Source organism: Rattus norvegicus, chromosome 10 (assembly GCF_021556685.1).
Source record: "Rattus norvegicus strain SHRSP/BbbUtx chromosome 10, alternate assembly SHRSP_T2T, whole genome shotgun sequence".
NCBI lineage: Eukaryota > Metazoa > Chordata > Mammalia > Rodentia > Muridae > Rattus > Rattus norvegicus.
The window spans coordinates 98,190,721-98,218,030 of NC_141543.1; the positions used below are offsets into that span (position 1 = coordinate 98,190,721).

General features: G+C 45.5%; 2 long non-coding RNA genes across 2 annotated transcripts; both read right to left on the reverse strand.

Annotated features, from left to right (window-relative positions):
• Nucleotides 1-21,745: 21,745 nt before the first annotated feature.
• Nucleotides 21,746-23,255, reverse strand: LOC108352149 (uncharacterized). The gene is made up of 2 exons (XR_015632185.1): nucleotides 22,851-23,255; nucleotides 21,746-21,918 (listed from the first exon to the last, which is right to left on the reverse strand). It is a non-coding gene; the product is annotated as an uncharacterized LOC108352149 (long non-coding RNA).
• A 512-nt stretch (nucleotides 23,256-23,767) lies between these two features.
• LOC148003148 (uncharacterized) lies at nucleotides 23,768-26,851 on the reverse strand. The gene is made up of 2 exons (XR_015632192.1): nucleotides 26,678-26,851; nucleotides 23,768-23,864 (listed from the first exon to the last, which is right to left on the reverse strand). It is a non-coding gene; the product is annotated as an uncharacterized LOC148003148 (long non-coding RNA).
• Nucleotides 26,852-27,310: the final 459 nt, after the last annotated feature.

Here is a 27,310-nt window from a genome sequence, read left to right on the forward strand (position 1 = left end):
AGTTCCAGGGGGCTCTGGGGTCCTCTCTGGACTCTGCAGGCACCAGGGGCATACATGACGCATGCATGCATGCATAGAGGCAAAATACCCATAACATAGAAAATGTAAAAATGTTGAAGTCATTTTAGAAAGAAGAAGGGAAAAAGAGTATCTAAACGATTGAAAGTAAGAGAGAGAGAGAGAGAGAGAGAGAGAGAGAGAGAGAGAAACCTGGTCTCTATTATCTTATGTATTCTTAAAACTACCGTGAAGTGGGGGGATCAGGTTTTCAGTCACCTGCCCACAGCATCCTGACTCCCCCATCCAGTAAAGCCCAGCCTCCCTGTAGACATTGGATCTGCACCAGTCAATAGGTTCCAGGTGAATCCTCACCGAGGAGGTGAAGCACTGGCCCCAGAACATGCAAGGTTTTCTTGTTAAAAGGCAGGCGATAAACCTTTTATTATGGGCGCCATAAACATCCCCATTGCAAATACTCAATGCAAAACGCAGGCCAGTGATATGGCTCAGTACCAAAAAGCATCAACCCCTGGTTCAATCTCCAGACATAAAAAACCCAGATGCAACGGTGTGCATCTGTAATCCATGCTCTCCTACGGCAACATGGGAGGTGGAGACAGGAGAATCAAGAAGTTTGCTGGCCGGGCTAAGCTTGGACTACACGCCATAACAGAAAAGAGAAAGACTCTACCCTAAAAGAAGGAATGACAGAACCCTCCCAAAAAATGTTCTCTGGCCTCTGCACACATAATAAATTTAAATTTAATTTTTTAAAATTACCTGCTCCCTCTGACATGGATTCTAACCCCCTGGAACTGTAAGGACAAATGGGTATGTCTGTGTGCTAATAAAGGTTATAAATACATAGATTTTTGTTTTAAAGAAAAAAGGTATTGGGGATTGAATCTAGGACCTCATACGTGCTGAGCTACCTCCCTAGCCACTAATAAAACTATTCACACAAGCAGACAATAGATTAGATTTGGCTCCCTGGGTATCGTGCCAACCCCTACACGAGGACTACAACCGCAAGAAAAACACAGGCGCCAAACCAGAGAGGGCCAATAAGGTTCCGTTCGTCATTTTTCTCAAACACCTGCAAAATCTGAAACCAGTTAACACCGAAGAAAAAGAATTCAATCTAATTATAAGAGTATTTATTAAGAGATAGATCATGCTGGGTGGTGGTGGCACACGCCTTTAACCCCAGCACTTGGGAAGCAGAGACAAGTGGCTCTCCAAGTTCAAAACCAGCCTGATCTACAGAGTGAGTTCCAAGACAGCCAGGGCTACACAGAGAAACCTTGTCTTGGAAAAAACAGAGGCAGGCAGGCAGGCAGGCAGGCAGGCAGGGAGACAGGCAGACAGAGATCCTTTAGGACTGGGGATGTAGCCTGGAGAGTGACAGAGCATGCTCATAGCTCTGGCTTCCATCCCCAGCAACACACAAAGAAGGCATGGCGGCTGCTCGCATCTGTAATTTCATTCAGCCCCTGGGTTGTAGAAGCAAGAGGAATTCAAGGTCATTCTCAACTGTAGCAAGTCCCAGGATACAGAAGACCTGACAGGAGAGCAGCCAGGGGGAGAGAGAAAAAGAGAGAGAGAGAGAGAGAGAGAGAGAGAGAGAGAGAGAGAGAGAGAGAGAGAGAGAGAGAGGAAAGAAAAAGGAAAAAAAAAGAGATCCCAAGGAAGCACCAGGAAACAGGAGATTTATCATCCCATATAACAAGGTGACTTTAGACAGGGTTTTTTTTTTTTTTTTTTTTTTTTTTTTTTTTCCGGGTTGGAGTTTTAGTGGTCCAGTAGTTCATTCTAGCACTCGGGATCTAGGCTTCATACCCCTCTCTCCCTTTGGGCTTTGCCCTCATTAACTCTCTCCATGAACACAGGATGGTGGCTCCCGTACCAAGCCTCCTATACAAACCACTCTCCTCAGAAGGACGCAGGTCCATCTCTGCTGTCTTATTGGGGGGAGGGGGCGTCTGTTTTTGTTTTTGAGACAGGGACTCATGAATAGCAGGCTAGCCTCAAGCAAACTTGCTATGAACCCAGGGATAGCCTTGAAGTCTCGATCCTCCTCCCTTGGCTTCCCAAATGCTAGAGTTAACAGACACGGACTCCACAGCTGGCTTCCCCCGTCTCCTACTTAGACACGAAGAAATCTCTACCAGAAGCAAGTTCGTACCGAGCTATTTCCTCTCACTAGAACCTGATATGTTCCTTCTCAAGCAAAGCATTAGAAATAACAATGGACACATAGGAGAAGTGTCTCCCCTGGGAGACTGCTTGCCTAATAGGCACAAAAGGCGTCAGGTTCAATGCCCAGGCTGTAAACTTCGGCTTGGCAGTAACATGGTCAGCTTTCTCGGCACTTAGAGACAGAAGCAGGAAGATGAGAACACTTAGCAATGACAAGTTATTTTCAAGGCTATGCTGGGCTACACTAGACCCCGTGCCCAAAGAAATAAATAACCTTTGTAAATATGGCGGGGTGAGTTGAGTCTCTAAGATTAACTGACGTGTAGGAGACATATGATTATTTGAGTGAAGTCGGTGTCTGTTAGGAACTATGGGGGCTAAGAACGGATATCAGGCAAGTTATTTCAAATGATATTAGTTTCCATGCTTCACAGGTCAGAAAATAAAATATGGAGAGAGGAAAGTGGCTTGCCCAGGCTCACCCAGTTAGTGGTATCTATGATGGAGAGCTCTGGATGTTTGGGAAGAACAGAGGAGTTCCAAACCTGTCTTAACATCAAGTCAAATGAAGGCAGTCAAACGTGAACTGCTCTCCCTGACAGGGCAAACCACTCCGCTTTGCTTGGTAATAAACACACTCGTAACTCAGTGAGCAAAGCCACAACACTTTATTTAGCTTGCTGTTAAATGGGTCAGTGACTCGGGGCTGATCTTTCCCATCTCAGCTGGATACACCCAAATCTCTTCAGTCAACTGAGGACTACCTGGGGACTACCTAGCCTGAGAGGGCCTCAGTTGGAATGATCCACCTGTTGTTCTACAAGGACCCTCGTCCCCTAACAGGCTAGACTGGGCTTATTCACACGTAAGCTGGGCAGGATACCAAGAATAGAAGGGGGAAAGCACAGGATTTCTTAAGGCCTAGCTAGGGTCTAAGAAGAAGGACTTTTTGAATAAGAATTAAACTGAATTAGGATTTTTCTCCTTTCCTCTCTTCCTCTCAGGAAACCTGACGTTCTGACATGCTACTGTACGGCAATAAATACCCTGCTCCCTTGGTGGCTAGCAAGATGTCTCAGTGGATAAAAGTGTTTGTTATACAAACATGAAGAGAAGAGTACAGAGCCCCAGCAATCAAAAAAAAAAAAAAGAACAGGCTGGGTACGGTAGCCCACCTAGAATCCCAGCTCTGGGAAGAAGAGACCACTAGGACAAACTGAAAAGCAAGTCAGTGAGCTTCCAGGTTCAGGGAGAGACCCTGCCTCAAGAAAGAGAGTAGAGAGGCGTCAAGGAAGAGGACCTACATCAGCCTCTGCCACGCATGTGCATACACACACATGCCTACACACAAAGAAAGTTTAGACGCACTTGAACACACTTCACACACATTAAAAAAAAATAAAAGAAAACAGTCCCACATCTGCAGTTCAAAGGGTATTCATTGAGCTAACCTAATGCATGGTCAACATTGCCTAGGCTCCTGACAAGGACAAGAACACCTAGCCAGAGTGGCAGATGAGGCCAAGTAGGAGTGGGGCCTGGATTCAATCCAGAGAGTTAAAACAAAACAAACAAACAAAAAATAAATAAAACAGCTCCATGGTCAACACACTGAGGCTGGGACAAGGCCACCAGAGGAGAGCATCTAAAAACCAAATATTTAAGACCAAAGGCAAAATTCCATCCACTCTATTTGTGCCCTGCCTCAAAACATACTCCATATGAATCAACCAGGAACATCCTTTCTACTTTGCTGGCAAAATAAACATAAGGTCTACATTCATTCAACAAATATTTATTGGCCAAACCCCATAAACTTCAAAGAAATTCAATTCCCTCTTAATTATCAAGTTGGTCTCTGTTAAAATACCCTTCAGAGGGTCTGGGGACATAGTTCAGTCAGTAGAGTGCCTGCCTAGTGTACAGGAAGCCTTGGGTTTAATTCCTGGTACTATGTAAACTGAGCATAGTGGTATAGTCCTGTGATTTAAGCACTTGGGGAGAGGGCATGCCCAGAAGACTAGAAACTCAAGGACATCCTGGGCTACCTAGCAAGTTGGAGGCCAGCCTGGGCTACACAAGATACCTGGTTCAAAAACAAAAAACCTTCAGAGTGATTTATACCTTTATAGGGGCCAAGAGAAGTTTCCTTTTAATATCATAATTCTCATGTAATTGTTAAAATGAGAGGGTGAAGATTGGTTCAGTTAGTAGAGTGCCTTGAAGAAGCCCTGAGTTTTTTGTTTTTTTTTTTTTCTTTTTTCTTTTTTTCGGAGCTGGGGATCGAACCCAGGGCCTTGTGCTTGCTAGGCAAGCGCTCTACCGCTGAGCTAAATCCCCAACCCTAGAAGCCCTGAGTTTTATGCACAGTACCAACCACATAGACTCGGTATTGGGAGACACACAGTTAATTCCATTACTCCAGAGGAGGCAGGAGGATGAGGAGTTCAAGGTTATCCTCAGCTACATAGTAAGTTTGGGCTATGTGAGAACCTGTCTCCAAAAAAGTGTGTGTGTGTGTGTCTGTGTGTGTGTGTGTGTGTGTGTGTGTGTGCTGGAGAGATAACTCACTAGTCAGAGCATGTACTATATACTCTTGAAGAAGACCCAACTTTGGTTCCCAGCACCCACTTTAGGCAGCTCACAACAGTCTATAACTCCAGCTCTAGGGAAATTTGACGCCCTCTTCCAGTCTCCAAGAGTACAGCACTTATGTACACACACACACACACACACACACACACACACACACACACACACACACACAGAGTTAAAAATAAAGCCTGAGGGCTGGAGAGATGGCTCAGTGGTTAAGAGCACTGACTGCTCTTCCAGAGGTCCTGAGTTCAATCCCCAGCAACCACATGGTGGCTCACAACCATCTCTAATGAGATCTGATGCCCTCTTCTGGTGTGTCTGAAGACAGCTCCAGTGTACTTACATATAATAAATAAATAAATATATCTTTAAAATAAATAAATAAATAAATAAATAAATAAATAAATAAATAAATAAAGCTTGAACTCCGGAGGCAAAGGCAGGTGAGTTTGAGAGCAGCCTGGTCTACATAGTGAGTTCCAGTCGAGCCAAGACTCCACAGTGAGCTATTCAAAATATAAATTAATACAATAAATAAAAATACATTTTTAAATTACATGTATTTTAATAGATCTGAGAAAAACTGAAGAATCTTTTTTCTTTCCTGAGTTCATCTCCGCTCATTCGATACTATCGCTCGCATCTCTGCGTTTAGATGTTTAAAACATTCGGAATCTGCTGTCTAAGGAAAGATGTCGAGCACAGCTGGGCTGCGTTCTGGCTGGTGGGCCCATTCAGAAATCTACAGACCATGGGTCTGAGCCTGCACAGTGTGAAGCCTGGCCCAGAGCACTTCTGAATGTGGAATCTGGTTCCTGTGAACTCTCATAACAAAGGAAGGCTGCCAAAACAAGCAACTCCCTCCAAGTACAGGTGAAATAATAGTCTTGCCGAGCAAACCCTCGCAACAGGAAAACATACAGAGTTAGTTCACCCTGTGTTCTCAAAAACCGCTTTCCATAGCCATGGAAAGCCAGCCACCCAGTCAAGACTGTGGAGGGAATTCCTCTCCTGCCAAGGTGGGCAGCAACTCTGTGTTTCTGGATAAACGAAAGCGAGTGTCCACTCCAAGGACAGAGTCCCCCAAAAAAGCAGAGGTTCTTTGGGTTTCCTTGGCTTGCTCTTGGTGAGAGCCACAGGTACAGAGACCACACATAGATATCAATGTAGAAAATATATAGACCATAGAAGCTAGAGAGATGGCTCAGATGTTAAAAGCTCCTTTATGGCAACTGACCGCTGTCTGTAACACTAGGACATCTGACACACTCTTCTGGCCTCTGCAGGGACCAGGCATGCAGGTGGCACACAGACATACATGCATGGGAAACACACACACACACACACACACACACACACACACACACACACACTTGAGAACTATCAACTGCATTGCTTGGCGTTTACTATGAATTCTTTGGTTGAAAGGACAATTTCTAATATGCCATCTATGATGACACTACAGCTAAATGATCTCTAATATATTTAATTTACAGACTGTCGCGGGGCTACTAAAAATACCATACAGGTCAACTACCAAGAATTAGCATTGGTTGGTAGAGGCAGGTGGATCTCTGAGGCCAACCTGGAGTACAGAATGAGTTCCAGGACGACCAGGGCTATACAGAGAAATCCTGTTTTGCATTGGGTGGTTGCCAACATGCTCAGTTGGTCTGAGCCTGTTGTGTAAGGCCTGAGTTCAAATCCCCAGTACCCCTATAAAGTGCCAGATACAATAGCACACAGCTGTAATTGTTGGGGGGGCATTGAAGATACATGGGTTCCTTGAGCTCACTGGCCAAACATTCTAGCCAGTCTGTGTGCTCCTGGTTCTAAAAGAACAAGGCCCAGCAATTAAGGGAGGTATCTGATATGGACCTCTGGTCTCTATATACATGTGCATACGACTGTACACACCTACTCAAACCATTACGAATAGCACACGCACATGCACACACACGATTAATGATAAGGGCTGGGGACATATCTTAGTTGGTAAAGGGCTTGCCTAGCATGCACTTCGTGAACCCAGGCATCATGATGCACACCTATCATCTCAGCAAACTAGAGGCAGCAGCGGGACATCAGAAGCTTATCGTCAGGCTTGGCTACACAGCAAGACCAAACCCAGTCTGAGCTGCATGGGACTGTTTAAAAAGAAAAAAGAACCAGCCCTGTCACCCTAGCACTTGCTTGGAAGGTCCACATGGGAGGACTGTGAGTTCAGGTCATCCTCATGTATACCGCAAGTTCAAGGTCAACCTGGGCAACATAAGGCCAGAGACAAATGGCGGAAATGGAAGAAGGACCATCAAGGTACTCAGAGCAGTCAAGGGCATCTATGTCTATATCTATATCAATATCTATATACCTATATACTTCTATTTCTATATTTATATCTATCTATATATGTATATATACCTATATATATGTGCACATATATACATACACACACACACACACACACACACACACACACACACACACACACATATATATATATATATGTAGTGCTGGAGATGTGAAATCTGTTCCTCTGGCCTCCACGTCCTGAGGACTGCAAGTCCATGCCTGCCCCTCATGCCTGGGGAAAATGGAACGCAATGCTTGCTAGGCAAAGCATTCTACCCACAAAGCTTACCTAGAAGGCACAAGATCCTGAGTTAGAAATCCAGAATGAGGTGGGAACTAACTGAAAAGAAAAGCTACTACATTATTCGCATTATCATCAGCTGCTGTAGATTCTTAAAAAAAAAAAAAAAAAGGCCAGTGGCAGGGTCCTAAAGAAAGCAGAGAAATCTTTCCAAGTTCCACTGACACCTTCCTACGAGATCCGAATGGTGAAAGTAAATTCGCGTGCACGACTCTCTCTCTCTCTCTCTCTCTCTCTCTCTCTCTCTCTCTCTCTCTCTCTCTCTCTCTCTCTCTCTCTCTCTCTCTCTCTCTCTCTCTCTCTCTCTCTCTCTCTCTCTCTCTCTCTCTCTCTCTCTCTCTCTCTCTCTCTTCTTCTCTCCGAGTCAAGGAAACCCTCCCTCCTGTCTCACCGAGAGAGCAAGATCAAAAGGGTCCAGAAAATCTGCTGCTTGGGTAGAAGCGAGGAAGACATGAGTTAACAGCGGCTGCAGTGGAAATGACGTCAGGTGTTTAGTTGACAGTAGGCTCAAAGTCTGAATCAGTGCACTGGCATGGGCTCCTGGCTGAAACCAGATGATTCCATGGCGGATACGGGGCCGGATAGCACCCCTGAGCTCACGTGTTCTGCGCAGAATCAACCCAGGACAGATGGGGTCCTAGAAACAAGAAAACACTTGCAGATCTGGGTGCCGTACAAGAGACCCTGGGAAAAGCATCAGAATATGAAGGACTTAAGTCCCCGGTGCAGTGAAGGCTTGGAAGCATTCGAGGGTCCACGCCAAGGCAGGAGGATCTGGAGGTCAGAGTTAGCCTCATTGTTAGCTATACAGCAAGTTCCAACTGAGATGAAAAATTGAATTAAAAATGGCTCGATGGATCAGAGCACTTGCTGCTCTTGCACAGGACAAAAGCAGGCTTCCCAACACCTGTATGGGGCAGCTCACAACCGCTTATATAACTCTAGCTTCAGTGGGATCTGACATCTTCTGCTTTCTAGGAAGGAAACCCATACACATGTGGTAAACATGGACACACGCAGACTCAAAGACACATAAATGAGGAAAGGTGGAGAGGTTTGGAAGATAGCTTCCTCAATAAACTGTTTGCTGTGTATACAGGAGGACCCAAGTTCAGTCCCCAGTTCCCATGGGAAAATAGTTGGAGATGAGCACTTGTAATCTTAGTGCTGGAGGCATGGAGATAGACAGATCCCCAGGGCTAACTGGATAGTTATCCTAGACTCAGTGGAAAGCTCCAAATGAGGGACACTGTCTCAAAAAAAACAGAACAAACAAACAAACAAAAAAAAACCCACTCTTGTTTGTAAGTTAAAAATTGATAATGCCAATGAAAATACCAAGTGTTATCTAGCTTATGGATATTGTTTTTATAGATGATCATAAATATGTCTGGTTGTTGTAGAGCATGCCTATAATTCCAGCATTCCCATGGCAGAGAGGCAGGCACAGAGGATCTCTGTGAGTTCAAGGCCAGCCTGGTCTATACAGCAAATCTTAGGCCAGTTGGGGAGGGATACACAGTAGAATTGTGTCTCAAAAATAAAACAAAGCTGCATAAAGTAATAACCGTTCATTATAAAACTATAAAGTGAGGGTTAGAGACGTGGCTCAGTGTTTAGAGCACTGGCTGCTCTTCAAGAGGACCTGGGTTCAGTTCCCAGCACCCACATAGTGGCTCACCATCGATCTGTAGCTCCATTTCCAGGGAATCCCAGGCTCCTCTCTGACCTCTGTGGGCATGTGGTACACATACACACATGCAGGTGAGACACCCATACACAGAAAATAAATAAATCTAGAGAACAAAATGCTTTAAAAATGCACCTTCCTAGCTGGGCAGTGATGGTGCATGCCCTTGATCCCAGCACTCGAAAGGCAAAGGCAGGCAGATCTCTGGATTCAAGGCCAGCCTGGTCTACAGATGGAGTTCCAGGACAGCCAGGACTACACAGAGAAACCCTGTCTCAAAACACAAAAACAAAACAAAACAAACACAAGTGTATTTTCTACCATTCCCAGTGCTTATTATTATGATAGTTTTAATATATTTCCTTTTGAACCTTATGCTGTGTAAACATGTTTTTAGGTATATTTTTTCTGGTTAGTGAGTAATAGGAAGAAAATTTGGGAAATCAGAAAAGCACAAAAGAGAAAAATCTGAAATACTCAAATATGACCACTGTTATAACATGCAACTTGTTTTGACATCACATGTAAAAATTGCATAATTCAGGGAGAACAAAATACTCATGGGAGGAAATACAGGGACAAAGAGTGGAGCAGGGACTGAAGGAAAGGCCAACCAGAGACTGCCCCACCTGGGGATCCATCCCATATACAGACACCAAAGCCAGACACTACTGCTGATGCCAAGAAGTACATGCTGACAGGAGTCTAATACAGATGTCTCCTGAGAAGCTCTACCAGAGCCCTACTGATTCAGATGAGGATGCTTGCAGCTAACCATCTGCATGACTGAGCACAGGGACCCTTGCGGAGGAGTTAGAGAAAGGACTGAAAGAACTGAAGGGGTTTGCAACCCCATAGGAAGAACAACAATATCAACCAACCAGACCTCCCAGAGCTCCCAGAGACTAAACCACCCACCAATGAGTACACACAAAGGGAACCATGACTCTAGTCGCATATGTAGCAGAGGATGGCATCAGTAGGAGGAGAAGCCCTTGGTCCTGTGAAGGCTTGTTTCCCCAGTGTAGGGGAGTGCCAGGGCTTTGAGGTGGGAGTGGGAGCATCTTCATAGAAGCAGAGGTGGGGGAGGGGGAGGAGAGGAGGAGTGAGGGTAACATTTGAAACGTAAATACATAATAAATCCAATAAAAAATAGAATTGAAAAAAATTACGTAATTCACGATTGTCCTGTAAAGTCCGTTTAACATCCGGGGGTTTTTCATTTAGCGCAAGGCTCATTTCTCTCATTAAGCAGTATGCAAAGCAACAGGATCTCATTCTGTATGTGTGCATCCTCCTATTGATTCTGTTCAGACCGTAGGAGAGCCTTCACCAGCATATATCTGTAAGGATTGTTCTTGCTCGCAACCATTGGTCGGCTTGTTAGACTGAGCACTGGTCCTGAGGCTGCCCTGAGGTCACGGGGTAAGGACTCTATCAAAGTATAACCCATCTTTTCAGAAGAAGGATCTTGCCCCAGTCCATGCTCCCTCTCCCTTCCCAGTGTCTGTCCCAAAAGCCGTCAGAACAGAATGGAAAATTCTCCAGAAGCAGATTTTTTTTTTTTCCTGAACTAATTTTTCGCAAGACACCTTCAGTTTCTTCCATTTTGGGGGGGTTGGGGAAGGGTGGACAAACATTGGTAAATTGGGTCTTCCCACATAAATTTTCCATTTCTTCAGGAATTTTCCATTTCTCAAAAGAAAAAAAAATCTGCAATTCACTGGAAGAGAACTTATTTTATATACCGCTACTTTATATTTAGTTACTTATTTTGATTTATTTTATATGCTGCTATATTTTATGTTTACTTATTTTTTTTAATTAGATATATTTCTTTGCTTACATTTTAAAGGTTATTCCCCTTCCCGGTTTCCTGTCCATAAGCCCCCATTCCCTCCCCTCCCCCTCCCCCATATGGGTATTCCCCCCATACATCCCCCTTACTGCCCCCCTACTTATTTATTTTTAAGGCATGCTCTCACTACATTGCCCAGGTTTGCCCTGAACTCCTGGACTCGGGAAATCCTCTGGCCTCCGTTTTCTGTATGCCAGAGAGTTTCATAGAATTAACTACCTTTTATTTAAAGAGGAAAGGTAATAGTTTTATTGAGCCGTAAGCCACACGTCGTCACACATCCTTTTAAAGTGTGCATTTTGGGGCTGCAGATGTGGCTGAATGGTGCAGAGCTTGTTTAACACGTGTGAGATTCGGGAAACATAAAAACAAATAAATTGATATCTTCAAGATGACTGAGACGGGGTTGGGGATTTAGCTCGGTGGTAGAGTGCTTGCCTAGCAAACGCAAGGCCCTGGGTTCGGTCCCCAGCTCCGAAAAAAAGAAAAGAAAAAAAAAAAGATGACGGAGACGGTGAGATCACTTGCTATCCAGGTTGGACGACCCAAGCTCAATACCTGGAGTCCATGGGGTGAGAACAGAATGGAACCCAAAGTCACCCCCTAACCCACACGAGAGCACTGTACCACACGAGTCACCTCCTGCTTACATCACCCACGTACACACAATAATAAATAAAGTAGACAAGGGCTGAAGAGATGACTCAGCAGTTACTGCTTTTCCAGAGGACGCAGGTTCAAGTCCCACTTATGACCAGGAGTGTAACCCCAGCTCCAGGTGATCCAATGCCTTCCTCTGGCCTCCGTGGGTACCAATCTGGCTTACACATGGTACACAGACATATGTCAGGCAAACACCCATGCATAAAAAATAAACTAAAATGTACCAAATTCCATAGTTTTGGTATTTGCAGTTACACAGCCGTACCACTCTCTGATTTTATATGTGTGTGTGCTATTTATTTATTTGATTGTTCATTTCTTTATTTACTTATTTATTTTTGAGACAGACGCTCATCGTGTAGCTAACTCTGGCTAACATGGAACTCCGTATGTGGACCAAGCATGCTGATATGATTAGGGCACTTACCTAGTCCGGGTGAGGCCCTAGTTCAAATGTCCAGAACGAAAACAAAAGAGCATTTTAGCATTTTATGTACAGCTTTGCCAAGGGTTGCAATCAATTCACCTATTTCCAGCCACGGATAAAACAGGAAAGTATGCACACAAGGTTTATGGCAGTAGCATGCAAAATGGCTGATGATCGAAACGCCTCACGAACCCACTTCCTGATGAGGTGATAACCAGAGAACATTCTCCTCAGTTAGAGGCTAGAGAATGTCCTCCTCCACCACAAGAAAAGCAGAGAAATACCGATACGTGCTACACTGGGAAAGGACCATGAAGCCAAGGTGCTAAATGAAAGAAGCCAGGCATAAGGGCTGGAGAGATGGCTCAGTGGTTAAGAGCACTGACTGCTCTTCCAAAGGTCCTGAGTTCAATTCCCAGCAACCACATGGTGGCTCACAACCATCTGTAATGAGATCCGATGCCCTCTTCTGGTGTGTCTGGAGACAGCTACAATGTACTTATACATAATAAATGTTTAAAAAAAAAAAAAAGAAGCCAGGCATAAAAGCCCACACTTGGCTGGATGTGGAGAGGTATGGCTATAATCTCAGCATTTAGGAGACTGAGGCAGAGGAATCACAAGGTCTAGGCCAAGCTGGGCTACCTTGCAACAATATGTCTTCAAACAAAACAGCCAAATACTGCATGACCTCATTTATATAAATTGCTCAGAATCAGCAAATTCACTGAGGCAGAAGGGAGGTGAGTGATTACAACTGGGTTGGGGATGGGTGACTTGCCAATTAATATAAGGGCTCTTTCTGGGTTGATAAAAAAAAAATCTAATATTAGCCAGGAGGTGGTGGCACAGGCCTTTAATCCAAGCACTCAGGAGGCAAAGGCAAGTGGATCTCTGAGTTCAAGGCCAATGTGGTCTACAAAGTAAGTTCCAGGACAGCCAAGGCTATGCAGATAAACCTTAACTAGAACATATTTTTTATACTTTATAATATATATTAGAAACTGAGTGTGGTGGTCATACATCTTTAATCTCAGCACTCAGCAGGCAGAGACAGGCATACCTTGTGAGTTGAAGGTTGTTTGTGGTACTGAGGATTGAGCCCTCTTACTTCCAAGTTGGATATGGCAAAACTTTTCCTAGAAGATGTGAAACACTCATCTACTCACCCCCAGATAGAGAACCCATGACAGACAGACAGACAGTATGGATACTACCAAAGTTAGACTTGGTGAAATGGGAGTTTTATTGAGGTTACTTACAGGAATATGGGTGAGGACTTGGTCACAGTAGCAGAAATGACTCAAAGACAGCTGCCATCAACAAAGTCATGGATAACAGCCCACAAAACTGGAAACTTGGATCATACAGCACAGCCTACAGGCAGTTCAACAGGTTGTATGTACCCTTTCTAGTTGCCTCAGTCGGTCTAAACCTCTTCTAGGCAGCTCAGCTGGTTTCTGCTTCTTCCAGGTAGGTGGTCTGGTTTGAATCTTTTTTGTAGCTTGATTTCACTCTTTTAAGTGAGACTCTCAACTTTTATTGCTTACTGTGGCAGGGAGGAGACTACTGAATCTAGTCAGTTTCAGGGACTTCCTGAAACTCCTTTGTTGTTTATTTTCCTATTTAAGGAGTTTCCCTGAAGATGGAATGTTTCAGTCTCAGAGGAAACAGTTATACAACAATGCAATACACAATACACATGCATACTCATGCACACATACACACGTGCATTTACTTTTATTTGTATGTGTATGGATGTTTTGCTTATGCATGTATGTGTGTGACTGGCCTGAGAGGGCACCAGCTCCTTTGTGCCTAGACGTACAGCCAGTTGTGAGCCACCATGTGGGTGCTAGAAATCAAACTCTGGAAGAGCAGCCAACGCTTTTAACCAGAAATGACTCAAAAACACTCTCTCCAGTTGTTGGAGTGTTGGGTTTTGAGACAAGGTCTCTAGCCCAGAATGACCCTAATGTCATTATGTAGCTGAGGATGACCCTGACATCTGATCCTCCTGCTTCCACCTGCCAAATCTGAGATTATAGGCATCCATCACCATGTCAATTTTCTTCAAGCCTCATATTTTTTTAACTCTATCATCCAATTTCTCAAAATCTCACTCAAATAAACAATATACAATGTAGGAGATCAGACAGTTGCTAATCAGATAATTTAAGCACACTCACCCCCAGCTACTTCACTGAAAGAGACCAAGTAAGGACCAGGTTCCTTAATCATTAAAATGTCTCTAGAGACACATCACTATCTTTCTTTTCTCCAAAGGGAATAGCAGCCAGTCTCCAAAGGGGCCAACCTGGGTGACAGTTGCTGGGTGGCTATCCCATAAGGTCACAGTGGAAGGAGGCTGTCAGGCACTTGACCACATCTACCCATTTCTTCAAGAAGGCAGGGCATGAGGCATTCACATGGTATGTGTGTGTGTGTGTGTGTGTGTGTGTGTGTGTGTGTGTGTGTGTGTATGCAGACACCCAAATACATAGAATAAAAGTGAATCTCAACTATATTAAAATAAACAAACACATCGTCTTTACACTTCTTTTTCAGTACGTAGTATAAGCATCAACATTCAGTTTTCATTTATTTATTTCTTCATTTATTTATTTGTGCGCGCACATGTACACGTCATGCCATGTCTCTGGAGGTCAGAGGATAACCTCTGAGAATCAGTTTCCTCTTTCCAGTATGTGAGTCCCAAGGATTCCTCAGGCTTGTGCAGCAGGTCTCTACCCACTGAGCAATCTTGTTGGCCCAGGATAACTTAATTTATTCTACACATGACACTTTATTTAGTCATTTTGTTTACAGCTGAGTCCCGGGGAATTCAAAGTTAACCATTTTGTGGGTATCACTGCTGCTGCACTCTGTCTAAATGAACCTTGAGGAGCCAGCCACCAGCCAGTTTCACCCAGATCCTCTTACCCATGATTTCGCTCGGCAGTGCGCAACTGCAGTCAGTTAGGGTGCGGCTTCTGGGACTCTTCTGCTTGTGTCTTACACGGGTTTTTCGAGTTGGCTTAGGCAGAGTCCTCCCCCTCCTCCTGAACACTATTTGCATCCCGCTAAACATTTTCTCCGATTCACCAGCCACCCCAGGCTTGGATTTTCTGGAACACTTTCAGCTGAAGAACTAGTACGAAACATAACACCAGGGTTCTGACCAACAGCAGCTTCGATCTCCTCGGCCCGTGGGGATCCTGAGTGGCCGCAGCTGCGCAGTTCTAAGCTCACCTCCAGCTCCAGCAGGGCCTGAGGGATGTGGACTAATTCTCCAGCTTCTCCCCACTGAGCTTCACTAAGAGGCCCGGCTCTCCCTCCTGAGGACTGCTCATATGTGGGTGCCCTCGTCAATCTTCCTTTTTAAGTGTTTTACCATGTCATCAAGGTTCTAATATATACACATAACAGTTTGAAGACACAAGGCATAGTGAATTAAATGGCTTTTACACTTGATAGTTTGGTTTCCACAGAGACTTAGACCTTAGGGATTCACCCAAAGTTTAGGCAATGGATCTGAGAATCAAATCCCCACAGGTCTTCCAGCCCCAAGTCTAGGCTCCAAATGACTCCATTTTGTGGATTTGTTCTGTTTGTTTTGACACAGGATCTCACGATGTAGACCTGGCCTGGGGCTAGATGTATAGACCAGGCCGGCCTCTGAGTTGGGGTAATCCTTCTGCCTCTGCCTCACTGGGACTAGAATTATAGGTTTAAACTGCATTTTGAACTTTGCCAGTCAGAGCTGTAACGGCAAACACCACCCAGTAGTTTTCATCTGACTACCCCTTATTAGGACAGCAGTGAACACTCTCTTGTGTTTACAATGGTTCCTGTTCCCACTCAGGGCTGGGCTGGTATAGTCTGGCCACTTCCCACTAAGTGATCGGCGTAATTCCTCATCAACCTATAGGAGCCTTGTGTACATGAGGGGAAAAGTATCCTTTCTGTATTCTGATTTAAAAATATATTTGCCCAGATTGTCTTCTGACTTACAGTGATTTCCACCACGAAGAAATTATGTTTGTATGTAATCATTATTCATCCATTTGTACTTTATGGACTCTGGCCTAACTTACACACTTGGATGAAATTTTCCTTTATTAAGTATTCTGCAACGAATTTTTCACATGCTTTTATAAGCTTCCTTTTCCTTTTTTTTTTCTCTCTTTTTTTTTTGTTTTTTTTTTTTAATTTTCTGTTTTCTTTTTTTTTTGTTTTTTTTTTGTTTTTTTTTTATTAACTTGAGTATTTCTTATATACATTTCGAGTGTTATTCCCTTTCCCGGTTTCCGGGCAAACATCCCCCTCCCCCCTCCCCTTCCTTATGGGTGTTCCCCTCCCAACCCTCCCCCCATTGCCGCCCTCCCCCCATAGACTAGTTCACTGGGGGTTCAGTCTTAGCAGGACCCAGGGCTTCCCCTTCCACTGGTGCTCTTACTAGGATATTCATTGCTACCTATGGGGTCAGAGTCCAGGGTCAGTCCATGTATAGTCTTTAGGTAGTGGCTTAGTCCCTGGATTTTTTTCTCTTTTAACATCCAATTCATTTAGAATTCGAGTCCCCCCCCCCCATAGTTACTCAGTTGCTCTCACACTATTTTTTATTATCGAAATTGTCCATTAACTTATCACATGTTAAATTCCACTGTCAAAATTCAAATGGTATTTCTTTACAGCATACCGAATGCAGTCATTCTATCTCGTTCCCTTTCCGCACCACACATATGAGCCAATACCAGGAATATTTTGAATATTTGGTAAGAGAGGCCTACTATACAATTCTGATTAAAGCCCATTCTTGTGATTTCCCTCGATGAATATTACACACTAAAAGCTACAGCTTTAGGGCCAGCAAGATGGTTCAGCGGGTAAAGATGCTTGCTACCAAGCCTCAGGACCTGAGTTAGAAGCTTACCATGATGGTAAGTGACAACCGATTCCTGCAAGTTATTCTCTGACCTCCACACGGGCACAGGAGTCCACACACACGCGGCAAGCAAATAAAGAAATGAAATAAAGAATGCCAAGCTATAGTTATGAAGACTACGTCAGGTTTGGAGAGACGGCTCAGCCATCAAGAGCACCAGCTGCTCTTGAAGAGGACCAAGGTTCCAGTCCCAGCAACCACAGTGGTTCACCACCATCCATAGCTCCAGTTCCAGGGCATCCACTTCCTCCAGCACTAGATATCCACATACGGCACACACATACACGTAGGCAAAACACTCATGGACATAAAATAAATAAGCCTAAAAAAAAACGTTTTCGAAAGAATCTGTCAAAACATGGAAGGAAATGCTTCCAATGAAATTTGCCAAGTGAAACAGGAAGGAGATGAACTTCACAAAAACCAAGACTATGACTACATTCGGCAAACACGCACTGAGGAGAGTCACGTGGCCATACCCCAGAAGGGAGGGTGATTTTGCTGGAATGTGGGATGACTGATTCCTCCCACCTTCCCCCCTCCCCAACTTCGTGAAGCGGTGACATCAGCATAATTTTCAAAGTTTTGCTTTTTAATAACGGTGTTTTGCTCGTGTGTGTTTTTCTTTTCTGCCTCAGGAGACTTTATGAAAATGATAGTCAAGAAATAAAAACTTGTAAACCCACAAATATGGTGGGGGGAGGGGGTACCAGAGAAAAAGATCTCATGGTTGGAAAATTCCAGAATGTTTTGGGAGGGAAGGAGCCGGTGGAGAGAATGGTAACAGACACCGCAGAACTGTGAAAGGGAAGACCAGAAAGCCCTGGCCGAGTGGTGATTAAAGTGAAGTATGTCACTTGTGGACAGGACAGGAGACTCCTCTTCTGGGAGACAAGGCTGACTCACTGTGTGTGCCCTCAGGCCGAGACACCTAAAAGTGCCCTAGCCTCTTTTCTCCCAACTGCACAAGGGCCACTCTGTTGAACATCGCTAGCATCTACGCTGGAGCAGCCAGAAAGTTGATTGCTGTTTGGCAAGGTATGTGAACGGTTGGAATAAAAGATACAACAGGCTAGAGAAAGGTCATCCACACTCAAGAAACCCTTTAAAGCATCCAGGAATCAGCTGCATAGCTGCAGGTGCAGCCTTAGGCAAGCATGGTCCAAATGTTCCTGTACCTATCCCCAAACCAGAGAGAGCATTGGAGGGAGTGCCATCTCCAATATTACAAAAGGAGGAAGAGGAAGGGGGAAAAGGAGGAAGAGGAAGAGGAGGGGGAGGGGGAGGAGGGGGAGGAGGAACAGGAGAAGGAGGAGAAGGAGAAGGAGAAGGAGGAGAAGGAGAAGGAGAAGGAGAAGGAGAAGGAGAAGAAGAAGAAGAAGAAGAAGAAGAAGAAGAAGAAGAAGAAGAAGAAGAAGAAGAAGAAGAAGAAGAAGAAGAAGAAGAAGAAGAAGAAGAAGAAGAAGAAGAAGTTGTTACTGTTTTTAACTGGAGCAGTGCAGGCCCACTGTGTAGATAAGATCGGGGGAGACACCCAGACCAGGCAGCTACTTCTTCTAAAAGCTACTGATGTGGCCTCCCTGGTCCCCACTCACTAGCTCCATTTTTCCTTAGTTCTGAAGCCCTACCTGAAGCACCTACTCCATCTTGCTCCCACATGCCCAACTACTATAGAAAAGGGGAACCAGAGTCCTTCACTCCTGCTTGAATGAATTAAAAGGCTTCCCAAGATGCAGAGCTGTGGTTCATCCCATAGTCTCACCCACTCTAATGGATGGTTTTCTTTAACTGACCTTCACGCTTCCTTTTGGTTTTTTGAGAGCGAGCTTCACATAGTCCAGGCTGGTCTCAGATTCATAACGTAGCTGAAGATGACCTGTAAGTTCTGATCCTCCTGCCTCTACTCCTCTTTTGGTTGTGAGCCTAGCTTTTAATGGCGAGCCATCTCTCCAGCCCATGCCTCTACTTCTCAAGTCCTGAGATTCCAGGTGTGCACCACCACTCCTAACTTATGTGGTGGCAGGGATTGAACCTAGGACTCTGTGTGTGCTTGGCTAGCCCAGCTGAGCTGCATCCCCAGGCCCCAACCTCATGCATTTTGATGTAGCGATGGATAGGTGAGCACTAGTTTGCAATGTTCTCATTGTTTGTGGTACTAGGGTATGAGCCAGGGACTCATACGTGGTAGGTAAATGCTCTACTGAGCTTCATTCCCAGCCTCTCTTTTTATTTTTATATTATTTTATTTGTTGATTGGGTTTTTGTTTTTATAAATTGGGAGGGGAGGGGAGGAGAAGAGTGTATGTGTGCCGTGGTGTAAATGTGGAGTCAGAAGACAACTTTGGGGAAATGGTTCTCTCTTTTCACCATGTGGTCCCAGGGATTGAACTCAGGGCATCAGGCTTGGCAGCAAGCCCTTTACCCACTGAGCCAGCTCATTTGCCCTTTATTGTTTTTAGAGACAGGGTTTCACTACATAATCCGAACCGGTCTGGGACTCACTAAGTAGTTTAGAATAGCTTCAAACATGATCTTCCTGCCTCAGCCTCCCAAGTGTTATCTTTGCCTCCCTGTGTTTTCACTCACCCCACGTTTCAGCCCATCAGCAGGTCCTACGACCTCTCCAATCTGCTGCCTATCACTCCAGCTGCCACTATTGGCCCAAGCCACCGATCTCTCCCTAGACTACCAAAGTCCCCTCCTAAGTGGGCTCCCTGACTCCACATCCTGACCTCACCCTCTTCAGGCTGCTCACTACAGCTCTTCAAGAATCTCGTTAAGGACATCTCTATTGAAAGTCAGTGCCTTCCCATGCAACGTAGAGTAAAAACCAAAGTCCACTCTACCATACAGAAGACTCTCTGGTTCTAATTCCTGCACCTTCCCCTCCTCAAACACTCTATCCAACTCCCTATCCTTTTTCTCATCCGCCAACCTGTCCACACATGAACATTTCTGACCTCAGGACCTTTGCATGTACTCTTCCCTTTTCCCAGAAGACTTTTTTTTTTTTCGGAGCTGAGGACTGAACCCAGGGCCTTGCACTTGCTAGGCAAGTGCTCTACCACTGAGATAAATCCCCAACCTCCCCCCAGAAGACTCTTTTTTTTTTTTTTTTTGGTTCTTTTTTTCGGAGCTGGGGACCGAACCCAGGGCCTTGCGCTTCCTAGGTAAGCGCTCTACCACTGAGCTAAATCCCCAGCCCCCCCCCCCAGAAGACTCTTGACCTCCCCCAGCCCCAGTTCCCTCTCTCCTCCTCCAAATGTTTGCTCAAAAGTCCCTTTGCAGCAAAAGTTCCCCAGCCACCCCATTTAATAATTTACACTTCCCTCATACCCAGAATTCCCGGCTTTGTTCTCTCAACTTAGCATTTGTCACTGTCTTGCACATTAGAATGTTTTATATTTCTGTTTAGATTCCCAATTGTCCCCTCCCAGGGGAACACACTTGCTACGAGGACATTGGTGTCTAGGCTTTGTTTACTGCCACAGCCCAGCATCTTGAACAGGACCTGGCACATAGTAGGCATTCAACAAATATTTATTAAGTCAGTGAATGAATGGACCCTTGCCCTAGATCTTTTCCTGATGACCTGTGCCCAAGAAGCCAGTGATCAATAACGGTTGCTAAGTGCCTGCCAAAGGTCAGAATTGCAGATGAAAATCCGTTCCTCTGTGCTCTCCCACGATGGGTGCAGGGGCCTGGGAAGGGCGGAGGGCCGCGATAGATATCTCTGACAGGGAAGGAAGATGGGATTCAGCTCTAGAAATAAGAGGAAGGATGTCTCCGCCCGTCTGCTCCGAGGCTGAGCCCTGCCTGGCAGGCTGCCTGCTCCCAGAAACAGAAAGCACCCAGAGGGGAAGTGACTGCAGACACAGAGGGATGAAATGCCCTGTGCCTGAGACAGAACACTTGAAACTAGTCACTCGGGAGCCTTCCAAGAGTCCATTCCTGGGGGGTGAGTTAAATCCGCTGCACAGTGCCTCCGTGACTCATTTTGGATGGCGAGCAATCTGCAGATTCAAGTCAGGGCGAGCAGGTGCTTCCTCCTTCGGGGTCTCCAGATGGGGTGACTGGATGCTGAACGAGGGAGGTGGGTGGTACCATCGTACCATCGGCCTGCCTCTGTGCCAGCATCTCCCAGAGTGGAAAGTGTGCCCCTCGAAAAGACAGCAGGACTTGGTGTTGTGCGGACCATCGCTTCTTGAAACAGCTATGCCAGAAAGTATTCCTGAGATTAAGATCTCAGGACCCATCTTGTCTTCCTTGACTTGAGGCCAGAGGTAAACAACCTACAAAGCCATTACCTCTTTGAAAACCTACTTTGTATTTGCTCAGCGAAGTGTTTTGAGACAGGACAAAAACACCCTGATGAAAACAAGCTGGGAGAGAAAGGCTTCATTGTAGCTCACAGGTCCAGGTTGCTACCGACCGTCACAGCAGGAAGGCTCAGCTGCAGGAGTTTGGGGAAACCAGCCTATAGATCTGTAGTCAGAAGAGTAGTAAATGCAAGCATGCTTATACTCAGCTTGCTTCCTCTTCTTACACAGTTCTGGATACCTTGTCTAGGGAATGGTTCCACCCACAGTGGATCTTCTTGCCTCAACTAATATTATCAAGAGGCTAGAGAAAGCTCAGCTATTATTAAGGGCTGTTGACGATCTTTTTTTTTTTTTTTTTTTTTTTTGGTTCTTTTTTTCGGAGCTGGGGACCGAACCCAGGGCCTGGCTGTTGACGATCTTAAAGAGGACCCATATTTGATTCCTGGCTCTCTGCTCCATTTCCAGGGGATCTGCTGTGGCTCTGCCTTGCTGGGCTCTGAAGCTCAAGCTCTGGTTGTTGACCAAAGGGCAGTAAGGTCATAAAACACATACCAGGAAACCTGTGGTGAAAAATAAGTTGGTCGTTTAAGGACAGCACCGAAAACACAGTGCTCAAGTGGAAACAGGCAGGGACATCAATTCATTTCCAGAAGAGCAGAAAACCACCCTGCGTAACCATACTAATCTACCTACAGACAAGCCCTGGGCTTTATGTTTATGATGAAGCACAGTGGGCCGCTCATAGCTGAGGATGTCATTATGAGCGTTTAAATCATGCTAATAAAAGCTGCAGTTGTGTTTAATCCCTGCCTCAAAACCAAAGCAAGCCACCTTTAAGCCTGCCCTTTGATAAGAGTTTAAAGATAGCAGGAGGTGTCATCCCTACTTGTGGCCTCTAACTTGCTTATTTACAGAGCAGAGCTCATACGTTAAGAATTTCCAGGGCTTGGGGCTGGAGAGATGGCTCAGAGGTTAAGAGCACTGGCTGCTCTTCCAGAGGTCCTGGATTCAATTTCTAGCACCCACATGGCGGCTCACAACTGTCTATAATTCCTGTATCAGGGGATTGGACACCCTCACACAAACATACATGCAGGCAAAACACCAAAGCACATAAATAAATAAATCATAAATTCAAAAGTTTTTTGCCTAAGCATTTGGCCTTGAATATCTTTGTGGTGGTCATTGTATCTATCCCTACATACCCTGGGTGCTTCCTGTCAGAGAATTAGGGGCTCCTCTGTAACGGAAGTGGGCATGACCATAGAGACCCCCTAGGGCCAGAGCAGGCTTCACCCTTCATGCTCCAGACTTGCTGAGCAACCAGCCTAGTTCTTCATAGTCAGCACAAACTGATCCGTCGTCTTACGATCTCAGAACCCAGCTCAGTTAGCAGAGTGCAAGCATGCAGCCCTGGGCTCAATCCCCAACACTGCATAAACCGAATGTGAAGGCTGCACACCTGTAATGTCTCCCACAAGTCACGTCTTACCTGGAGATGCAAATAAAGCAGCCATTCTCCCTTGGGAAGTCAACAATGCTCCCCATTCTCCTGGGGCCCTAGGAGGTGGATCTCAAGTTTGGTCACTGTAGGAAAACCCGGGCAGTTGGTTCCTCTCTGCCCAGAAAAGGGCAGCACCGTCAATCCTGACTGGATTGCTGGGTATCCCATCCTCACAGTTTCGCTGCGGTCAGACAAGAAATTTCTAGGATGTATAGCTTCAGAGGTTCCCATTGACTGGCCTTACTTAAGTCTCTTGCCCACCCTGGAGGCGACTACCCTGACGGGGACGGCTTGGAGGCAGATAAGATCTATTTGTCCGGAAAACAGCTAGCTGAGAACAGCAAGTAATCCCCACTCTGCAAAGTCATCCTGAAAGCCAGAAGAGCCTGTCCCAAGTTTCTCCAGTTTATTCAAATGAAGACATTCCCAGCCCCTTCTCTATGGGGTTGGAGAGGTCACTTTTACTCCACCTGAGGGCCAGTATCCTCAGAGGATTCATATGGAAAGAAAACAGCCACTCAGAGAGGACCCATGGCTGACGCCCAGGCTGGCAGAGACAAAAGCCACAAAGCTCAGTCTACGACTGTAGGAGCTGCCATTAAGAGGCCTGAGACACAGCCAACCAGGATCAGGGCATGCGTGTCAAGCAACACATACTTGGATCTAGAACTCAGCAGCTCAGAGCATATCTGCTTCTGCGGAGCGTATTTCTAGCACACACGTCAGGCAGTCCACAGTCACCTGTAACTACAGCTCCAGAGGATCCAATATCTGTGATCTCTGAGAGCGACTGCACTCACAAGCCCGTGCTACCCTACCATTTTTAAAGATGTATTTAGTTTTAGTTTCTATGTGTCTTGGTCAGGGTTCTTATTCCTGCACAAACATCATGACCAAGAAGCAAGTTGGGGAGGAAAGGGTTTATTCAGCTTACACTTCCACATTGCTGTTCATCGCCAAAGGAAGTCAGGACTGGAACTCAGGCTGGTCAGGAAGCAGGAGCTGATGCAAAGGCCATGGAGAGATGTTACTTACTGGCTTGGTTCCCCTGGCTTGCTCAGCTTGCTCTCTTATAGAACCCAGGACCACCAGCCCAGGGATGGCGCCACCCACAATAGGCTCCCTTGATTGCTAATTGAGAAAATGCCTTACAGCTGGGTTTCATGGAGGCCTTTCCTCAAGGAAGGCTCCTCTCTCTGTGATAACTCCAGCTTGTGTCGAGTTAACACACAAAACCAGCCAGTTCATGTTTGGAAGATTATCCATACACCTGTCTATGTGCCACCTGCATGCCTGGTGCTTTCCAAAGTCTGGAGATGCTAGGGTTCCTGGAACTGAAGTCACAGATAGTTGTGAGGTACCATGTGGGTGCCAGGAACTGACCCTGGATCCTTTGTAGGAACATCCAGTGCTCTTGATCACTGAGACAGCTCTCTAGCTCCCAAAAGTATATATTTTAAAGAAATAAAGGATCAAGGACCTGGGGATGTAGCCTAATGTACAGTGCTTAGTGTGCACGAGGTCTGATTCCCAGTTCCTACAAAAGATTTAAACAAGACCGAGCAAATAAAGAGACGGAGGCAGAGGGCGAAGCTCCCCTGTGAAAGGATTCTGAGCAATCTTCATAAATGTGCTTCCCTCTGCTCAGAACTCCGCACAGCTCCACTCTGGGCACTGTGTAATATTGTCCACTCAGTGGACATAACCCAGAAATGACTGGTCAGAATTCTGGTGGAGAAAACTGCCAAACACCACAGTAGCCAGGTCATATCAAGAGAGACAGACAAACAAGATGGCTCAGCAGGAAAGGTGTTTGCCCCAAACCTGATGACCTGAGTGAGTCTCATCCCCAGAACCTAGAGAGAACTAATGCCCACGAAATGTCTCCCCTCTTCCCCTCTTCCTCCCGTTGTCACATAAACACACACATACATGCATACATATATTCACACATGCACATAAACACACACATACACATATACATACACATATGTGCACATATACACACATACATACACATATACATACACACATACACATATACATACACATACATAAACACATATACACACATACATACATACACACACATACACATACACTCATACAGATATACACACACTCATATACACATATAGACATGTGAACACACACATACACACATACACATAAACACACATATACACACACATATACACATATACACACATATACACATAAGCACACACATACATACACATATGCACATATACACACACATATATATACACATATACATACATACACACATATACATACACACACATACACATATACACACACATACACACACACATACACTCATACAGACATACACACACATACACTCATACACACACACATACACATATACACACACATACACACATACACACACATACACTCATACAGACATACACACACATACACTCATATACACATACACACACATATACACACACATACACACATACACACACATACACTCATACAGACATACACACACATACACTCATATACACATACACACACATACACATATACAGACACATACACACACATACACTCATATACACATACACACACATACACATATACACACACATACACTCATATACACATACACACACATACACATATACACACACATACACTCATATACACATACACACACATACACACATACACATAAACACACACATACACATATACACATACACACACACACACACACACACACACACACACTCCCACTTGTCCCATGTCTCCAGACCTTGTTGAAGCCCTGCAGGCAGGCAAAGAAACGGGGTCGACTCTGTCATGTTCCAATGCTATCTCTGTGTGTTCCTGGGACAGGCCCTTGAACTTCATTGAGCCTCAGTGACTCCACCTATGAGAACACTCGAATGTGGGGCCCTGTCTCAGGCCTCAGCAGTAGTGAGTGCTGGAGAAATCGCCTGGGGCATTTGAGAGAGCTGGAGTGGAGGACAGAACAGCCCAGCAGAAGGAGTCTATGGTCAGATCTCTGCGATTGAGTAATCTCCTTCTCCCTCCCCCACCATAGCCCTTCACTCAATCTCTGCTAAAAGCAGCGAATTCAAGGGCCTTTCAGACCTTCTTGGTCAACTTGACTTTGTCAGCTTTTTGCAGCCCAGAGGGCACATTCTTTAGAACTCAGTGTTCACAGTAGCGCCTCTAACCACAAACCCCAAGAGCCTCAGCGCCGAGACACTCAGGATGTCTAAGGGTCCTCTCGTCTCCAGAGGCCCAGCCCGACACACATAGCATGGGAATTGTATGCATCAAAGGCAGGAAGTCCTGACAAGTCTGTCACATAAGCCACCAGACGCTGGTTACCTTCATGTGGCTGAACAAGAGGTCGAGTTCTCAGGGTGGGGCGAGGTGGTCTGGGGCCTTTGCAGCCAGGGTGGAGCCCAAGCCTGAGGAACTAGACCTAGGCCTGAGCTCCCCACCCCAGGAAGCCTGGCTCCGGACTGCTCAAAGAGAGGCTGGTGGCTTGGGTCTCAGCTCCCGAATGGAGGAGAAGTGGTATTTGAATTCCTGCTTCCTTTCCTGTTTTTTTTTTTCTTTACATTCCCCCAAGGAAATACTAAATGTGTACTTCAAATCCTAAGATAAGATCCTAGAGAAACATCGAGAAGAGTCGGTGGCCTTCCTCAAAGATCCCGTTCATCAAGGTCTGGATAGCCCTGGCTAGCTCAGCGGCTGAGGGTGCCGGCTCAATCTCCTGGAAAAGAGAGGGATGGGAAAGGGAGGGTGGGAAGTAGGGCACACACCGAAGGGCTAGACGGGCAGGTCGCAGAAGTCTGACGTAGAGATGTCTCTGCAGCCACTGGCCCCAAAGGAGAGAGAAGGTGAAGACCGCTGGAGGCCAAGGAAGAACTGGGGGGAAGAGGAGGGAGAGACGGTGCACCATGGAACATGGTGGCCTTCCAAAGGCAGCTGTGTATAAAAAACACTAAAGTCACACAAGTCACTCTGAAAGGGCAAGCGGAGTCGAAAGTGAAAGTAAGAAATAGCGGATGGAGGGGAAGGAAGAGTCAGAGGGGCAGAGGGGCATCGGAGCGGATGTTTGCAAGGTCTGCTTAGGGCCTTCTAGAAGACTTAGTTATGACGCTAACTTGTGCGCTCACTGTGACCTCCCACAGTGAAGGAAACCCACAGCCCACCCTAGCTAATCCTTGGAAATCAGGACCAGAACCCAGGGCAGCCAGATCCACCCCACAAAGGTTTTTTTGTTTTTGTTGTTGTTGTCCTTGTTGCTTTTTGCTTTTCCGTTTCTAATTTTATTTTATTTGTATTTTATGAGTATGGGTGTTTTACCTGTATGTCTATCTGTGCACCACATCTGCATCAGAAGAGGGTGTTAGAACTGGATTTACTCACAGTTATAAGTGTTCCTATAGGAG